At 35.8% G+C, this 16,209-nt stretch overlaps 1 protein-coding gene across 4 annotated transcripts in view; it reads left to right on the plus strand.

Moving 5' to 3' along the window:
- Positions 1-6,448: 6,448 nt before the first annotated feature.
- Wdr33 (WD repeat domain 33) overlaps positions 6,449-16,209 on the plus strand; it is a 62,938-nt gene continuing 53,177 nt past the window's right edge. Inside the window, exons 1-2 of one of the 4 annotated variants that reach the window (XM_089094127.1) lie at positions 6,449-6,514; positions 10,759-10,871. The gene's annotated coding sequence lies outside the window, so the exon portion shown is untranslated. Of the gene's footprint in view, positions 6,601-10,758; positions 10,872-11,287; positions 11,384-16,209 lie in introns of all 4 variants that reach the window. The other 3 variants (XM_089094063.1, XM_089093978.1, XM_089094205.1) reach the window with 3 other exon arrangements.

Below are 16,209 nucleotides of genomic sequence, written 5' to 3' on the forward strand. Positions count from 1 at the left end.
GTTATTTGTTTTTTGTTTTTTTTTAGGAAAGTTCAAGTGTTCTGGTGTTGAGAAGACATGGGTGTTGTCAGTAATACTCGTTTTAATTTTTGCTTGTTTTGAGTTTGACTAGGTTATCTTTTGTAATTTCTTTCAGTTTTGAGTTTCATTAATTTATTAAGGGTGATTTGTGGTAGTTCTGGTCTTGGAAAATAGGAAAAACTCGTAGAATTTGCCACCGCCTTCTTCCGTAAATAACATTAACAATAATGATGTATTGATTCTCAAAGCCCAACTATCCTTCGATAGGATTGCTAAACCTTCTTAAACTTTTTGGTGCCATATGTTTTCAAATAGTATATATATGAAAGCTAAATACAATCACTGCCATCTACCAAAAAGATATTAATAGACAAATATTGATAAATTAGGTTAGGTTAGATTAGCTAGATGGCTCTTGGGTGTTTGTTTTATAAAGGATTTTCAAGACTTGGAGAATAGACATAAATATTGAAAAGTGTGATTGGGTGATTTGCTAAACATGGCTTTTATGTTCAATTGACCTGGGTCCAGCCCATGCAGGTATTCCTGGAAATGAGGCAGCTGATAAAATGGTTAAATGGGCTAGTAGCAATGGTGAAATTTCAAAGACAAATTTATCTATAAGTGAATATGTTCAAGGTTATGAGGCCTCTTCAGCAGAAGATGAGAAAACTTATTTTCGAAGAAGGGCTTCAAACACCATCTTGGATCTACATGATTTTAAGCCTCCCCCATTGGACCTGATTCACAGTAAAAGTAAAATTGCAACAACAATATTTCGAATCAGTTATGGCCACGCAAAAGTTAATGCCATTTTTTTAAGTGGAATTTGGTTGATTCCCCTAATTGCAGTGTATGTAATGTATATGAAAATGTCCGCCATGTTATAATGTCCTCTAAAAAATACGAGGTCCAGCGTGAAGAAATTAAGAAGAAAAGTTGCGAAGCTATTTAGTGCCTTTTCTTTTTGCGCAGTAGTTGGCCATTCTTCAGCTCCACCATAGGCTCGTAAGATATCTGTGTCTGCACTGGGGTGTTTGATTAGAGGTATAAGTTTAAATGATGTGCTGTAGCAGTGTTACACATGCCGTTAAATCTGAAATGCTATATTAATGTTTGTAATATATTGTATAGTCGTAATGTGTACCATATGTAAAACTACTGTAAGTTATAATGTTTTTCTCTTGACTATAATTGTCTTTGGAATAATTGTGGTGGTCTGATGTAAGTGGCCAAACTAGTGGAAAAATGGTTTGCCACTAAGGTATAGAATTTAATCCTGTGAAGGGATTCACCCCACCGGAAGCAGACATCGTCTGTAAAACCCCTTATAATAGTTGTTTAGCAAATTGACCAAATTTTGTTCAGTTCTCTATTTTGATAATTACCCGTTGTCAGTGTAAAAGATACGTACGCGACGGAGCTGAATCATGCCCCAACAATTTTAAAATCAACAACTAATCAAGTCTTTTGCAGGTTAGGTTATAACTTCTTTGTGTGGTTACAAAAATGAAAACCTTTGGGGCCCCTTTAAGGGCCCAAGATGCAATTAGCCCCAGAAGCGATTATTTAATTATGAAAGAGCAAAAAAAGGCATCAAATGATAGGCCTGTTTTTAGCACTAAGATCTTACATATAAGATCTTGCACCTTTCTGCAAAGATTATCGTTTTCTAACTCATCTTTGTTCTAAGATCTTACAGCTCACTGATGCTAGCAAAAAGCGTGACGAACGCCATTTTTCTGCCGTATAGAACAATGATGAGAGAACTTTGATGATATACTCATCGTTGTTCTCAGACCACTGATCATAGCAGAATGATAAAAGACGTTTGCATAAAAACGACAAAAGATGTAAGATCTTAGCACATTGATGAGTGAAAAAAAGGCCCTGATGTTTTCACTTTCATCCTACCTAAATTATTACGCCACCTAGAAACTTATCATTCTCCGGTGAAAGAACGTATTTGTCTAGTTTCTTTTATCATCTATCTTGCATGTCTTGTAGCTAAAATACAACAGTCAGTGTTTCCACTTTCCTGGATTTTACAGGGCAAACCGGATTGTCGACCGCTTGCCAGGAAAAAAAAAATTCCAGGAATCAAATAATTTATACTCAGAATGTTGGAATGCACGAGAGAAATGTTGGGTATTTCGGGTTTTGACTGATCAGCAAGCAGCAGAAGATTTGAGAACGCAATCTGATGTAATCAATCATGCTGAATACGTAAATAAACGTTATATAGTCGACAAGGGGGTGCACCGACCCATTGCTTGAATTTACCTGAAAATCCATCTCAACTGACAGAAATTCCCTTAAAATAAATAGAAAATTCGAAGCTGCTCCAAAATTACTCAACTATAGCTCAAATCAAAGGAAATTCAATAAAGATCATAATTCTTTTTTCAAAATTGCTTTATATTTTGCCTTTCAGATTTAACTACCTAAAGATCGACGAAAAAGATAACATAATTTATAGCGTTTTGGGAATAATCTTGATCTATCTTGAAAATTTGCCTGCAGAAGGTATGTTTTATATTTATGAATTATGTAGGAAATTTATCGTTCTACAAAAATGAGTCCCCTTGTAGTTTAGGGTGATGAGGCCCTACCAATAGAACTGGATTATGCAATAGGAATTGAGTTGTTTAAATTCTGCTTCTACTGGACAGTATTTGTACAACTTTACAGCCCAACTGACTGAATGATATTCAGTAAGAAATAAGTTGTTTTTATCAGGGGTAACTAATCTGCACCTTTACGAAAAGAAATATACCCTTAGATTCAGAGTTTAATGTTGTATCCAAGTATAACAATCATTTCCTCTGGAAATTCATCCCTTAGATTCAATAAATCAAGCCTTTTGGGGAGATGACGGGATTCAGAAGCAGGCATCTGGGTTGTAGGTAAGGCAGCATAGGCCCAGAATAGAAAGTGGGACTAGGTTCTACATATTCTAGAATCTGGAAATTCTAGAATCTTCTGAATTTCTGAAATTAACCTCGAAAGGAAATAATTGTTATATCCAGCTATAGGATTGAATTCTGAATTGAATGGTGGGTTTGTTTCTTAGCTATCAACTTGTAACCTATTGATTTTTCATTGTTTTCTTGATTTATAAGTTGCCAGTTGCTGTTTTTTTTGTGGTAAATAACTTTACAGTAACTTTAAGTGGTAAATTTGAAAATTTCAAGCTGTTTTCATTTAAAAATGTACCCAGTCTACCAGTCACTGGCAACTGGCTACGAGCAATTTGTAAAAGAAAATGGGAATCAAGCAGCCACTGGCAACTAGTGAGGGGTAACTGGCAACTAATGATGGCAACTAAGATTTGAAAATGCAGCTAATGATGTAGGGATATCAGCTCTTGGGCAACCTCTAATCTTTTAGCAATATTGCACTAAAAAGGATCTGAGTCTTCAAGAATTCAGCCCTAGGAAATGTGTTTTTGTTTATTCATTAATGAATTAACTGGAATGGTACAGAACAGCATTTTCTGATGCCTAGAAATGCCTTTATTTGGAATGGTTAACACCAAGTTCTGTGTTTGCTTAAGTATGCGACTTCACAATGGGCATCAGATCATGATTTTATCTGTTTTTTGTTTTTTTTAAAGTCATTTTTCAAAATTTTCCTTGAAGGTTGAGAGGGTTTCTTAAATTGTAAATAAATTATTCTTCCACAGCACTGTTCGCTGTGCTGTAACAATGACTATAAAAGATAATCAAGCTCCTCTTTAATCAATTATTTCAGATGGATGAACTACAGAGAAAGGTTGGATTTCTTGAAAGTCCCCAAAAAATCAGGAAGATAGATTTTTCTGTATGCTTTCTTTGCCAAGATGAGAAAAAAGATAATCCATCAATCATTTATAAGAAGCTAGTTGAAACACTGGAAACAACTAGTGATGCAAAATACAGAAGATTGCTGACTGAGGCATCAAAAGAGGGCTTTTTGTCGAAAAATTCGAAATGGCGTAGCAGCTGTCATCGCCAGGTAATGTACACCCTCAGGAAAGAAGCGTCTGTCCCAGAGCAATCTACAAGCTCTGGAAATCTCAACACTGCCAGAAAAAAATACTCGTTCAGAGCCCGCAGAGTTAGTAGGATTAATTTAGTGATAGCTGAGGCAAAGGGCCACAAAATGTGCATTGACAAATTTATGGCTACAAAACCAAAAATGCCTGATTTGAATTAAATGCTATTCAACCAGTTCTTAGATGGGATTCAGTCTAGGTTCAAAGAAGGTAGAATCAGATTTGAAAGAAAAGCTCAAAAAGGTTTTAATTGAAAATGGACTTGTTTGGCAGAAGCATAGACTGCTTTGGCTTAAGAAAAATTTAGACAGACATTTTGGAAACCACTTTATCAAGTTTGTTGATCCTCAAAAAGGCACATTTTACCATCTGAAGGAAACAGTATCTACTGGTGACAACTGGTGTTATGGCTGTACAAGTTAAGGCAATGATTAAAGAATTTGAATACAGTGCTATTCTAACTATTTCTCGCCAGGAAAAATTTCAGGATTTTTCGGTTCTGCTGACAAGAATATTCAGGATTTTTGGTCGGCGGGACAGGATTTAAAAATTTTCGAAGTGGAAATACTGCTTCTAAGCAATCTACGAATAGTCGGCTTATCTCTTTCTCTCTCTTCAATAATAACAGAAGGAACGGAATTCCATCAGGGGCTTAGCTCCAGCTACGCCCCTGAAATTTTTTTTTTCATTTAATTATTTACAGATAGTATTTGTTAATGGGAAACATAAGTTTTTAAAGAAAAGTAAAGAGCCCTATTAAACCAAAAATGAGCAAAAATAAAGTCAAATAATCTGCAAAGTAAAAAAATGGAGTATAGTAAAAAAAAAAGATATAAAATATTTTTTTCTATGATAAAGATTATGTCAATAAAATATGAACGGAAATTAATATAAAAACTTTTTACACAAAATAATTTTGTCAAAGAATAGTAAAGAGCCTCGTTAAGCCAAAAATGAGTAGAAATAAATTCAAATAGTTTTCCAAGCGTAAAACTATCACAGATCACCATCAATAAATGAACTAAACCCAAAATGAACAGAAATCACAATAAATAACTGATTCAATCTCAACGCGAGCAACAATTAACATGAGTAGGGCTGAAAACCCCTATACCTCCTCAAGACCAGAATGTAATTTGCAATTAGTGAAAACAAAATATATTTTAAATTTTTCACTTTTTTTAATTTAACGAATAAACAAGCATTAAGACTAAAGGAAGAGGAATCAGAATATGTATACTAGGGGGGTTGGGGCCAAGGCCATACCCAGGATTTTTTTCGGGTGGGGGGGGGGGGGTCACAAAAAACCTCAAAAACACATAAAAAATTTGTTTATATCCATTTTTGTTACGTTTTTACGAGTCAGACAAACATTTCGGGGGGGGGGGGGGTCAAACCCCCCAAAATCCCCCTCCTGGGTACGGCCTTGGTTCGGGTAAAGTATAGTGATGCTGCATGCAAAATGTGTTAACTGTGATTATTTTGCATATTATGAAATAAGAATTGTTTTCTTAACATGCGTACTTGCTGTGGTCAATATATCATAAAGTGCCAATAATATGAAAAATTACTACCATTTAGTCCAATAGGAAAGCCAGGTTGCGTTATGAAGTTAGTGTGGCAAAGTTGGTATGGTCCATAGAGTCCAGTAAAATAAGATATCTAAGAACGTGTGTTACAAAGCTTAAATATGCCAAATGGTCTAAGACTAGTTAGCAAAAAATCACATGAATTGGATACAAGCTTTGGTGCAATTCATAATATGCAAAATAATCCTAGTTAACATATTTTTCAGGGTAAGAACCTTTATCTTCATTTCTTTCACTGCATTTCCAGTTTTTCAATCAATAGGGAGGCCAAAGAGGTTCAAGAAACACCGGGAAATTTACGAACCCCCTCCAAAGTTTATACGACCATCCCTTCCGTAAAAACCTTTTATGCCCCGGGGCACAATTTACAACACTTGCCCCAGGGTTTTGGAGCGCTGCGTTATCCTAGGAGTTTTTGTTATATGATGTTTGGTCTATTTTGAACAAAATGGCTATTTGAAAAATTCGATGGGACGTATTTGGGATAAAGAGGGGTGGGAGGGGGGGGGCTAGTTGCCATCGGATCACTTTTGACTCTTAAAAAGGGAATTAGAGTGGTCAATTTCTAATCATTTGAGTCCCCTCCAAAGTTTATACGACCATCTCATCTATAAAAACCTTATATACCCCCGGGGCCTAAATTCACTTATGAAAGCCTTAAACGGACCATTGTATGTTAAATTACTTTTGCAGACCTGTTTGTTTTAAACTACTAACAATCTTTTTTTTAACGCTACCTATGATTCATTAGTGATTCTTAGAAAACACAGCAATTCAATCGTCTTCTCGTTACAGAAGAAAAGACAATACCTACACAGATTGAAATTGTTGGATTGGCTCTATCCTACTGTGCTTGTGTCAATACTTGGTAACTAGCCTAGTAGTATAGAAGATCTTAAATACTCTGTTAAAAATAAGGATAATGAGATTGCTGCTGTCTTGAAAAGTAGCTAGGTAGGCTTGGTCTAAATAGGCCTAGGCTATCACTTTCAGGAATGTTTCCAGAGCCTAACCTTCCCTGTTTCCTAAGAAGGGGAGTATATTGCCCCCTACCCAAAAGGTACTGGTTCTTATGAGCTTCTGCAAACATTATGATATTCAATTTACACTTTTAGGAATGGATGTAAGCTACCATAGGCCTAGGCTAGGCTATTGCACAAAGTCCATGGAGAGTTTGAATTTCCCTTTTTGAAAAATTGGTGTTATAATGAATTTGAATCTTGATCAATATCTAGCTTTGGTAAAATTTTACTTTAGCTACTTTTGGCTGTCTTGGAAAGGGGTTAGGTTAAGAAAATGAAACTTTCATGGATGGGTCTAGCCTTCAGGCTAAAGTAGGCTATGTCATGGGAAGGTATTTGAAGTACCTACCTCCACTCCTTTGCCCTTTAGAGAGTCCTGAAATTTGCCTACATGACAGGTCTATACTTAGGCCTAGGCCTATTGAAATTTTGAGAAAAGAATATTTTAGCCCACCTCACTTTTCAATTGTCAGTTTCTTTTTCTTTGGCTTTAGTTCTAAAATGCAATTCTTGTTATGGTGAAATTTCACTTTAGCTAGAGAAGGCAGTTAACACCCCTTCCATGTCCACCATTTCTCCAAACACATCCAATCAAAATTTTGATTTAGCCATTTTGTTCAGCATAGTTAATTTCCAGATATAAATTATGTTTTTAAGGAGGATAGGCTACTCCCCCACAGCCCTTAGGGCAAGGGTTGTAAGTAAAATTCTAGGCCTACTTTAGCTAGGGAAGGCAGCTAACACCCCTTCCATGTCCACCATTTCTCCAAACACATCCAATCAAAATTTTGATTTAGCCATTTTGTTCAGCATAGTTAATTTCCAGATAAAAATTATGTTTTTAAGGAGGATAGGCTACTCCCCCACAGCCTCTAGGGCAAGGGTTGTAAGTTATGCCCTGGGGGAATATAAGGTTTTTATAGAAAGCATTGTCATAGAAACTTCAAAACAGGTTCATTCAATTGTAAATTCAAAGGGCTAGTGCCCTTTTTAATAGTCAAAAGTGATTGGAGAGCAACTACCCCCTCTCACGCCCACCTTTTCCTCAAATGCATCCAATCAAAATTTTGAGATAGCCATTTTGTTAAACATAGTTGAAAGTTCCGGAATTTAGGTATTTGAGGATGACACCCCCCCCCCCCAAAGGGGGGGTGTAATTTATGCCCTGGGGGCATTTAAGGTTTTTATAATATAATATAATCTTTATTCATTCCCTTCATCACACTGCAATAACATGATTATCATCAATTTAAGCGCAAAAAAACAACACCTAGAAAAACACAAATGATGAACCATCACCTCTACTTCAGGAGACTATTGTTATAACATCTGATGTAGAAGGGCACAAACAATTTTAGATATCTTGTTGTCAAGTGTATAGGTGGGCACTTCAGCAGTTTTTTTTCCCTATTTCAGAGTTGCCAACCTTGTTTTGTGTGCATGCATCTCTGAAGTAAATGGAGGAAGTATATCTTGGTGTGTTGAGGACTTCAGATTGTCAGCTCCAAACTTCATCAGCATTTCATGCCTCCTTTCCTCCAGGGTTGGGAGCTTGAGTTGGCCCAGGCTTTGTTCATAGTTTTTATAATTTGGCCCAAGGATTATTTTGCAGGCTCTCTTCTGAATTGTTTCTGTGCTTCTCTGTAAGTGATGGGTGCCAGGCAGGACAGCTTTACATCATTACAGGCATTACACAGGTTTTATAGCACAAAAGAAGGAGTTGCTCTATCATTCCAAACCTTCTTAGATTTGCAAAGGATTTTAGAAAACCAGCTGCCTTTGCTGTGATCTGGCTGATGTGATCTCCAAACAAGAGATAATCACTTAATGTGATACCAAGTATTTTACTGATTTTTTGTTTGGAGAGGTGCAGATTCATTTATGCTCTTCTTCTTCTTCAGGAAGTTGGCATGCATTACACAGCTTTTCTTGAGGCTTATCTGGAGCTTCACTTGATCAGCTTGATGTTGAAGCTCTGCAACAAGGGGTATGAGCTTATTGGGAGTTTGTGATAGGAAGTGCAGCAGGCTTAGCAAAAGATCATCTGCAAATTTATACCTCTGTTTGTGTTGCCTCATCAGTTGGTTGATGACTATAACAAATAAGATGGGACCTAACTTGTTTCCTTGGGCAGCTCCACATGTGATGTCTTGGAAGTTGGATGTTTCCCCATTTTTGCATTGTATGCACTGATAGTTATAGATAGTGATGTTGTAGAAACTTCAAAAAGGGCTCATTTGATTGGAAATTGAAATGGCTAGTACCCTTTTTAATAGTCAAAAGTGATTGGAGGGCAACTAACCCCCCTCCCACACCCACCATTTCCCCAAACACTTCCAATCAAAATTTTGAAATAGCCATTTTGTTCAACATAGTTGAAAGGTCCAGATATTATGTCTTTGAGGATGACAAACCCCTCAGATCAAGTTCAATGGGTTTATTAACAAATGAAAATAATAAATCACACATAATCAAAATACTCAGTCCATTCCTGGACACCAAGAACCAAAAGGGTTGTAAGTTATGCCCTGGGGCATATAAGGTTTTATAGAAAGCGTTGTCGTAGAAACTTCAAAAAAGGCTCATTCGTTTGGAAATTAAAAGGGCTATTGCCTTTTTTAATAGTCGAAAGTAATTTGCTGGCAACTAACCCCCCTTTGATACCCACTAATTCTCAAAATACATTCAATCAAAAGTTTGGGAGAGCAATTTTCTTTAACGTAGTTGAAAGGGCCTGGCTATGAACCTGGATAATGCATTTTCTAATATTGTTGATTGGTGTTCATAAAATTTTATTGCTTTGAATTTAATGAAAAATAATTTTATAATTTATGGCAGAAAACAATTGTTTGGCATCACATTACCTCAGTTACTTCTTCAAAATATATATATTATGAATATCTAGGGTGGACATCATGAAGCACCTTTGACTGCTAATTGACCAAAAATTATCTTTTAAAAGAAATATTCTAAAACTAAATTTAAAGATCACAAGATGTGTTGGTTTAATGCAAAATTTGAAGCATTACTTCCCATACTCTAGATTATGAAGCATTTATTTTGCTCTGATTTGTTCTAATATCAATTATTGCTCTTGTTACAAAATAAAGTCCCTAAAATCCAGTAATTTTTTATTCCATCACCTATTGCACTTCCAAAGAAGTCTTCTACAGTATCTTTATATAGAATACTTATTTAGATATACTTCCAGTTTTTCAACAACTTACTTTTAGAGCAATCCTTTTCAAATTTAAAAATGACATCAAGAAATTGCTGCCATATTACCTTAATACAAATTTATTCTCCCAATCAAAAGATTTAACAATAATTATAATACTCAGCAGAAGAAGAATATCTACATTGACAAGTATTGTACTGTGAGACAGGTGTGCAAAAAGTTCCAAAGCTGCCAGTAGCAGAATTCCAAAAGCTGCTGCACTTTAGCAGCACAGCTTATGTTTTGACAGCTTTGCTTTGAGCAAAAAGTATTTTGACACATAAAATTTGCAGAAAAGTAACCCATGTAACTTAGTATAGCTTGCAGTTAGAAATATCAATAGTTCTCTGAATCACAGCTAACAGTGTAAGCTAATTCAGTCGCAAGCAATATACTACCCATAAATATCATACTCTATAATTTTATATGTACTATTTTATCAAAAGTACTGTATAATATTTACTCTAATACTGCTACTGGAATATAGTATTCAAAGTCTGAAGTTTACTGTGTACATCTTACTGCTGTTACTTTATGAATGGAGGTTGTACACTCCAATGCTATTGGTATTATAAAAGTAATGCATAGTTAACTGCATGCTTGATACTCATTCATGACTATACTACAAGCCCCATTTGATTTTTTGGGAGAACAATATTGATTGGTAGCCTGGCAGTCATATGCATTATGAAGCTGTGATATTAGTTTGCCATAATCATATCCACAAAATAAACAGAAAATTGCTGCTACATTGTAGTGTGGCTGTTTTAGGCTACCAATCTTCCACATTCCAGCCTTCCTATTACCTGCTTTAGCTATGTGTACACCTTGATACCAGCCCTTTTAAGATTCTTTCAACTGACAATTAAACAGTTTTTAGAGAATTTGGCTATTTGTGCAAGATTTGGACAAATATTCACTTTTGGTTGAAGAGAAATGGAGTGAAAAACTTGTCCACAAGGAAAAAGGATAACAACAACTTACAAGTAAATTTTCACATAGTGACCATTGAAATTCAATGAGCTTTTAGTTTAAATAAGTTTTAAAAGCAGCAGAAAAGATCCATCTCTTCTTGCAGAAGAGAAGAGATACATACATCTCATGAGAAGAGATACATCACCTGGTAAAAAAAAAGAATATGAAAAACAAAACAGCTCTTTTTTGTTTTGTAGTTGCTCTTTTTTAGAGTTTTGGTTCCTGTTGGGTTGAGTTACTTACAGTTCAATATCACAAACTGTTTGATCAATCTTCAAACATAGATATCAGGTAGTAGAATAAGAAATAAAGACCAACTGCTGGTAAAAAAAAGTCTGAAAATAATATAAAACTTTAAAAGAAAACAATCTAGAAATAATAAGCAAATTTCTACTTTCTGCTGTAATATATATTTTTTATGTTTTAGGGTCACTTCCAGTACTATTCCCCAAATTTGAATATAGTTTATAGCTTAATTTTGTCTCATTAAGAGAGGCAAAGGGGAGTGGCTGCAATTTTTGTGGTAAGAATGTTATATTTAGGAAAAGTTTTGAATGGCAAATCTAATTCTACCAATTTTCTTTTTTAATTCTATTGTTTTTATCTCAGGATTAGCCTTCATACAAGATTAATAATTTATCAAGCATTAGAAGTTGTGAAGGTAGGCCTATGTATTTAAAAAATTCCAATGCCCTAATTTGAGCAGAATATCCATTCTGTAAAATTTCATTCACTTACTTAATAACTTTCCTAGACTGTAAAAAGATCCTAGACTGCAGTTCAACCACTCAATCAATCAAGGATACCCTCCAAAAATATTGCAGGGGGAAGGACACCAGAATAGCAATGGTGAGGGGAGGAGGAGGAGGAGGGGAATACATCTGAAGATAAAAGGTTATATGCAAAATATAATTCTCAAAAAAAAAAGAAAAGTACTTGATTTTTACATACAAATGAAGACAAATTCAACAAATTTTTAAATGGTGAAGATTCCTTGCAAAAAGATCAATTCCTTTAATTGATCATTATGTATTATACTGTCAACACTCAAATGAAGTTAGGTCAATCCTAATGAAAAATACCAAAGCACAATGAAAACATAATTCTTTAGAAAAAAATTTGGGCTATATAGTTGCACATTTGAGGGGGGGGTGGTGGTGGTGGTGGTAACCTGACATAAAATAATCCCCCCCCTCCCCCCCAATTAATCTGCAAATATATAACCCAAATTATATAATTCCAATGTATTCTGTTACCTGCCACTTGTTTTCCACTAAGCATAAGCTAATTGTTTCTTAATACAGACAGATAAAACCGGTTTGTTCTCAATTTATACACAGCATAAACTTGAGTGTTTGTGGTATAGTACATAAGTACACCTTTAATCTATCACGCATTCCAGTATTATGTATTTAAGATTAATATATTACGCCCAAAACTTAGAGTAAAAAAAAAATAGAAAATAACTAAATTGCAGAAAATAAGAGAAAAAGTTATCATCTTAAAGGGGCCATTTAATTTCTGAGTAAAATGATGGTTATATTGTGAAAGAGCACAAAAACGGTCTCAAGCGGTATGTTCATCTAATTTATAGCTCAAAAATAAAAAATCTCCTAATTTATAATGAAATCTCCTCTCTGCATAGGTACCATGCTTTCCCTTTTTCATTTTAGAATATTTTTTCTATCTCTCTTATATTTTCAGACCTTTGAAAATCAAACAGGATAGCAAAAGAAAATAAAATTTAAACTCAGTCCAGCTGTCTAAAATAACCCTCTTTTTTTTTATCAATGTTCAGAATTACACTGAATGTAAACATGTTCAAATGAAATTCTTTACCATGAGTCACAAGACAATATTTGATTTTTTGGTATAGTCTTATAAACGTTATGCTTTTACTAACATAGGAAGAAAGGTCAGTAATTTTTTGATGTGTAGTAAATAATTGAAACAAAAACATTGGAAAGTGGTGAAAAAATTATGTGAAGTTAAGTGATAGTTATTAGGGGTGGATTGTCACTAATGATAAATCACTAGGGGTGGCAACCCTGAACAAAAGGGGATTTTTGGAGAACCGATTTTCTTTGAGAAGACAGATTTTTGGGGAAATCCCCAAAAATTTGGGGATAGTCGAAGCACAGGTATTTTTGGACAAAATCTGCCAACAAATTTTACTATGCCATGAAAGCTGCCAAGTAGCATTGCTACTATGCTACCCCACTTTTTGCACAGTGGAGCACAACTTGTGTTTTACAGCTTTTCTTTGAGCAAAAATGGTTTTTATGTGTAAAAAGGTATTTTCAGACAAAATCTGCCAACAAATTTAAAAACTGCACAGTAGCATTGCTACTTTGCTACCCCACTTTTTGCATAACGGCTGAGAGATATAGATTTATATTTAATAATAATTCAATTTTAATATTTAATTAAGAATCACAGGCTAGCTGCTGCTTTCACATTGCTGTTGTGTTATTGTATTTTCGTGTTTGTGTTTATCTTTGTACTGTAGTGCTATTTTATCTTTGTGTAGTACCAGTTTTTTCAGCTAGTTTCAAAAGTCCCTCTCCCATGGGAGAGGAACTTACCCCATGCAATAATACTAAATTGATTTATCAATTGGAGGCTCCATAGTATTCTTCTTCCCCACATGAAATTCCTTTATGGAAAGTTCCTCTCACATAAAATACCCCCCCCCCCCTGGAGAATCCCATGATCAGTGGAAATTCTGCCCAAAAAAATTCTTGAGGACAAACCTGCCTGAAAAATCTCCTTAGCATACTTTCATTTGAAAAAGACTAATTTCTGATCAGTTCCCAAATCATGCTGGAAGTCTTCCTCTGTGTAAAAATTTGCCCTGAAATTCTCCCTTTTAACCCCCCTGCATAAAGTCTCCCCTGTAAAATGTGGTGACTTTGACAGTGACCACACCCTCTGTCTAACTTCAGAATGAGACTTAAGACAGCCTCAAAGATGTCTAGGAAGCTCCCCAAATTTCAGTTGGATTGAAATTTGCTCCCCCCTTGATGAACATGGCAACCATATACAATAAATAGATAGAATCCAATCTAGATAGGAAAAGCACTTTGAGAACACACTAATTCCAACCATCCTCCCTGACCCAGCTGTGCTATGCAGTTTCCCTGTGGGCCTGTAATTGCTACCAACCCAAGCCCCCCCCCCCCCACTTGGCTCTAAAATTGAAGCATCCATCAGACACCTGAAGACCAGCAAAGCTCCTGACCCTGATGGAATACAGCCTGAATTTCTGAAAGTTAATTGTGAACCCCTTGTTAATGTTTATCATAAAATCACCTCAGCTGCTTGGGAAGTAGGTCAACTCCCCACACCATGGTGGAAACCCACAAAAGTCCCTCTCCATAAGATAAGCAGTCTATGACAACTACCAGCTGATCAGACTGACTAACCATGCTGCTAAAACAATGGAAAAAGTCATGCTATGGCGCATCTGAGCAATATGCTCAGCAGTTATCCCAAAATTACAGGCAAGTCTTGAACTAAATAGGACAACAGTCAATCAGATTTTCACAGCCTGTAAGATCATGCGAAAATACCTTGAATGAGAGCACAATATCTTCCAGTTTTTCAGATTTCAAACAGGACTTTGACCTCATTTGGAGAAAAGGCCTATGGCACATTTCTCTTCACATTAGAATTCCATTTAATTTAGTCTTACTCATAAGGGACATGTACATGAAGTTCAGAAGCCATGTCACAACTGGAGAAGGCCTTACCAAAAGCTTTGCAACATCAACCAGTGTTCTACAAGGTTGCTTGCTATCACTGGAGCTTTTCAATCTCTTTTTAAATGCAGTCTTTTAAGTAATCAATAGTTCATCTGTTGCCCCCATAGAAGGGGGGGGTGATGGACAAACTTGCTTATGCCAACAATATAGCCCTAATTTCTGAGTCCCTCCATGATCTAAAATCCTGGACTAACTTCATCCACACAACAATCAACCTCTTTGGGATGATCATCAACACCTCGAAAACGATGGCTGTGCACTGTTTGCATAAACCTGATTCTGAGGTATACTACAGCCTCCAGCGTGAACATGATACTATAGAGTGGGTTGATGAAATTACCTACCTTGGTAGCTTACTCACATCCAACAATAACCACTCCAAAGATATCAAGAGATGTCTGTTGATTGTAAATTCCAACTTTAAAACTCGGATGCTGATCTGGAGGAACAAGTATTTATCAATAATGCTTAAAGTGAGCCTATTTAACTCGCTTATCACCCCTATCGCCATTTATGCCTGTGAATCCTGGACTCTAAAAACAGATGATAAGTATTGTTTTGCTGCCTTTTAAAGAGAATCACTGCAATGTATTGCTGGTATCATTCATCATGATATAATCTCCAACATCAAGCTTCTTCATTATCTCAAGGTCAAACTAACCATCCAGGACAGATTAAAACTGCAGCAGCTTAGATGGCTAGGGCACATACAACATATGGATAGCATTTGTCTCCCAAGGATAGCCTTTGATGATTGGGTACATGGTTCCTGACCTAGGGGATTGCCCCCCAAAGAGATAGAAGGGTAGCTTCTTGTCGCTTAGCCTACCGCACCTTCTCTGTCTTGCAGAAGATAGAAGTGCATACAGGAGTTACATTGATACAATGGTAAAAGAAGAGGCCCAAAACGACCTCCAAGGATTGCTGGGACTTAAGTAAAAAAAAATGTCTCTATACTTGCCAATAAAAAATACTGTATGGGGAAGTTTCATAACTTACAACCCATTCCCCTGGGAACATGGGAGTCATTACATCCTTCAGGCATAGTTATTGTACCTTTCAACTATGCCACACAAAATGGCTATATCAACATTTTGATCAGAAGACCTGTGGGAAAAGAGCATGGGAGGTGGGCTGGTTGCCCTCCAATCTTTTTGGTCACTGTAAAAGGGCTCTAGGATTTTTAATTTATTATACAAATGAGTCTTCTCTTGATATTCTAGGACCATTGGTTCAGTAAGATCCCACTTGGGAGCTTTCTTTAAGATTTTGTTGACTTTTTGGGGGTGTTTTCCTGCTTTAACGAAATTCAGGGAAGTTTTTGTCTCTTGAATTGACTTGAGAATAGCATCCACAGATCTTTTGACCAACTGGTCCCCTATGCAAAGAACAGATTTGAAACTAATTTTGCCCGTATTTGTTGGCAACCTTTAAAAATGGACCCAAATAATTTCTTAAACCACACTGTTTTTCCGTTTAAAATATATGCGATAAAAACGGGTTTAAATATCAGATAGGTTAACTTAAATCTTTCCTGTTAAAACCTGTCTTAAAAGGTGCTTTAGAAATTTGTAAGATTTTCAAA

The sequence above is a fragment of the Artemia sp. Qi Xiang Cuo genome, chromosome 1, assembly GCF_049724085.1.
Source record: "Artemia sp. Qi Xiang Cuo chromosome 1, ASM4972408v1, whole genome shotgun sequence".
NCBI classification, from domain to species: domain Eukaryota; kingdom Metazoa; phylum Arthropoda; class Branchiopoda; order Anostraca; family Artemiidae; genus Artemia; species Artemia sp. Qi Xiang Cuo.